Below are 3975 nucleotides of genomic sequence, written 5' to 3'. Positions count from 1 at the left end.
TCATATAATTCACAGTGGAAATATTAAGGTGTTAAAAGCTACAGAGTTCCAATTTAAGGAAACAGCTGGCAATGACATTAATGAGTGGAGCAGGTAGGCTTCTTTGCTTGCAAACAGTAGAAACTCATTTGGGCTATCCTAAGCAAAACAAAATTTATCAGTAGGACAGAGTTTTGTAAAATGAAAAATAAAACACAAAAACTGGACCAACAGCCTTACGATAAAAAACCAGGATAACCTTAGGAATCTAGGTTACAGAAATTGAGAAACAATCCTTTTAGAGCCCTGCCATCAAAATATCTCAGCTTCTCTGTTTTCTATCTTGATGTCATTATGTTCATGAATCAAATTCCTACCAGTTTCTTTATCCTAGTTAGGATCATGCATTTACCCTATGCCTTCAGGGACTTTGACAGTACTACTAAAATAGCACAGAGTAAAAGTAGGTAGTTTCCTAAAGGAAAATTAAGGTGAAGAGACAGATGCTAATCAGAGCTGTCCACTACAATTTTACTTGGATTTTTTTGGGTTAGGACCTGGTCAGTGCTTCCTAGACTTAGGCTGGAAGTTGCAAATTAATTGTGCGTTACCCGGTTACTAGCACTCAATCTGTGGACAGTGTAGCAAGAAGGTGCTGGTAGCATACAATAAGGTTTGGCAGCCATTCAGTGCAACTGTTAGAATTTCAAGATGATGTGGTTGGAGGTAAAAAGGTAAGTCCCCATTTAAAGGGCTCTCCTTGACTTGTCAGCACCGCATGTTGGACAGAAGGAATACTTAATCATCACCAACCAGGTGTTTTTCCTGTGAGGAACAAGCATTCTTCAAAGCTGCATTCCCGTAACATGTCCTGGCCTTGAAGCCTTCTGTTACGTTTTGCTGAGAATGTTGCTACAGTAAACTAATTTCTGTATGCGGTGTGCATCTCATAGTGGTCATCTTTGAGACACTAAACATTCATTTCTGAAATTAATGAACATAGACCTTAATCCTCTATCTCTAGAGCATTAAAACTCCCATCCATTTCAACACCTAATTTAGAAACTTTATTGCTAGAGATTTTATTTTAATATTATGCAGTAAGTTGACTTCAAATAGAACATTTACCATTAGTTCTAAATAATAACATTGAAGTGATACATTAAAGATATCAGTTATTTTGGAAAGATACTAATAAAGGGCTAATTTAAAATTCACTAAAAGTAGGATGAGAACTTAGCCACATTAGAGTTCATAATTTTTTATTGCAAATTGCATGCGTGGAAATAACACATTCCAGTGTTGGCCACGTGTCGTAGACCCCTTAAGACAGTAAAGAATTAAGATTTACATCAATGATTAATTAAGATAGAACAGTCAACGCTTTTCTGTCTTGGTTTTGAAATTTTTAATTCGATGGTGTTTGGCTTGGCATAGCAAACTAATCATGTTCACCTACTTCATGTCCAAATCCCATTAAACATCTCTAGTGGAGAAGGGAGGAAAGTAAATGAAATCAGGGAGGACTACACAGGGAACATTTCGGTGCCATTTCTTAAGCTGGGTGGTGGGTACGTGGGTGTTCAATGCAGTAGAATCTCTACTGTGCGTGCCATGGTTCACACTGTATTTGGATAGGAAACACAAGGGTGCTATTGATGAACAAAAGTGGAGGAACGTCTAAAAGATGAAAAATAAAGGTTAGATTGTTAGAGAATCAAGAACAAGAAAACCCATGTCCCAGATCAGGGCAGGAGAAAACTACTAAATACATAACAATCGCAGAGATATTTTAATCTTAGGACAAATGCAGAGAATAGATCATGGATGAGCCATTAAAAGAATGAATTGGAACAGCTGAGCCTTGCTCGCTTTCTCGGAATTGAGGCTCAGCAGAAAGTTGAAGTGCAACGGTGGAACAGGAAAACAATCTAAAATAGTTTTATATCCACTAAAGACATCAGAGGAAAAAAAAATCTTAAACGGAACAGCTGATTGTGGCATTGATCTCAGGCTAAAGATAAGAGCTCAGACTTCATTAGAATTCTGACAGGGCAGGACCCTGGGACACTTAGCCACGTAGGTGCTCCTGCTGAGGAAAGGCACCATAATTCGAACTTCGATTCAACAGGTAAACAGGAATTTGTAAAAGAATGAAAAAGGACAATCAAACATTTGAGGGATACTTAAAACACCACAAGAGGTGCACTAAATCCAACAAGAACGAACCCCTAAGGGAATAAAGTAAACTTTATAAGTAGTATTCTCTAAAAGACTAATGAGGCAATTGTATCTATCACAACAGGTTACTATAACAAAGACAGACCCTAGCAATTAAAAAATAGGATTACTTATGCTTAATTGGCGGGCTGAATAGCAGAATGGACGCTACTAAAGACTGAGAAGAAACTGAGGGAATTTTCCCAGATGTAGCACAACTGAGCAAGCGCTAGGATGGCTGGGACAAGTGTTCACAGTGTGGGCTATGTTGTCCACCTGATACTAAGAACCTTCCCTACAGCAAGGCCTTTTGACAAGCTTTCACATAAAACACAAATGTCCTCACACTTGGGGACTATTCTGAGACATCCATCCATGTATTTCTTTCCTAAAGTTTCTAGTTCCCAGGTTTCTTGTAGTTTTCTAGTCTCTGATGGTCTGGTCAGACCATTCGCCATCACTTCCATCCATATATTCATGCAAATTGAACAAGAAAGGCTGTTCTTGGTTCTGGTGCCTGGGAGCATTTTGCCTTCCCCGCCGCAGGTTAGGCATGCACAGCAGCACGTCAAGCAGAAGAGGTCTCTACGAGACTGAACTCAGGACAAGTAAATTCCATGAGCTCAGGCTCAGAGCACTTTCACTGCAAACACTGTTTACCTTCCCTCAGCCCACCTCTGTGACCTTATGGAGGCTACCTAATACCAGAGAAAAAATTCAAACCTGGTTTGCAGGTGGTTACTTGTGGTATGGCTGGTCCCAGCCAGAAAGAGAGTGCTGGCACAGATCAATTATTGAATTATTACACTCATGAATAAATCAGGCAACCAAAGTGTTGCCTAATATCACTGGTCAGAGTCAAGTGACAAGAGCCGGGACTGCCATGCTAACTTTTTGGATGTTATAGTCAAAAATCTTCCTAGCACATTAGCAATCGTGTACTAAAAACACTTCCAAAAACACTTGTAAAGAGTACAGGGAAGAAAAGAATGCCAGAGAAGAAGGTTTCAAGAATGCCTTTCAGTCTTGAACATTCCTTATGTATGTTTTGTCTCAACATTTATTTCTTGGAGTTAGAAATCTTTTTTTTTCTTTTTCTTTCTTTTTTTTTTTTTTTTTTTTTTTTGAGAGAGGGAGCAGGGGAGGGGCACAGGGAGAGGAAGAGAAAATCCCGAGCAGGCTCCACAGAGAAGCAGCATGGAGCCAAGCAGCAATCAAGCCAACCAATCCCAAGCAGGAGCACAGAGCTCAACGTGGGGCTCCATCTCACGATCTTGAGACCATGACCTGAGCCAAAACCAAGAGTCAAATGCTTAACTGACTAAGCCACCCAAGCACCAAAAAAAAATAAATAAATAAATAAAAAATAAAAAATCTTCATTTACCTTGGTAATACCTGAGATTGTGCATAAGAAGTTTAAGCAGAGTCTTAAGCACTAATGAATCAGGCTGTTAATTTCCACAGAAATTTACTGAATATTCTAACAGGAGGTAATCTTTTCGATAATTGGAGCTGGACTTTATTTATAGAGGCCAAAAAAAAAAAAAAAACTTTGTTTCTAAGTCCTCACTCAAAAAGGAAAAAAAGTTTAACCTAAAAAAAATGAGTGAGAAAACCCTTGGGAATTCTTAAGCAGGGTAACTGTAATTTGTGGAGTTGTCACTAGGTGGAGTGGAGCTGTTGGGTTAGGAATTCATGCCTCAGAACCTCCAAAAACCATTCAGTAGAAGTCAATTTTTCTTTGTAAACAAGTTTAATTGAGTAGTAGTATATAT

Source organism: Ursus americanus, chromosome 17, assembly GCF_024610735.1.
Source record: "Ursus americanus isolate L20-20 chromosome 17, mUrsAme1.1.p, whole genome shotgun sequence".
Lineage (NCBI taxonomy): Eukaryota > Metazoa > Chordata > Mammalia > Carnivora > Ursidae > Ursus > Ursus americanus.
This window is presented reverse-complemented; position numbering follows the sequence as displayed.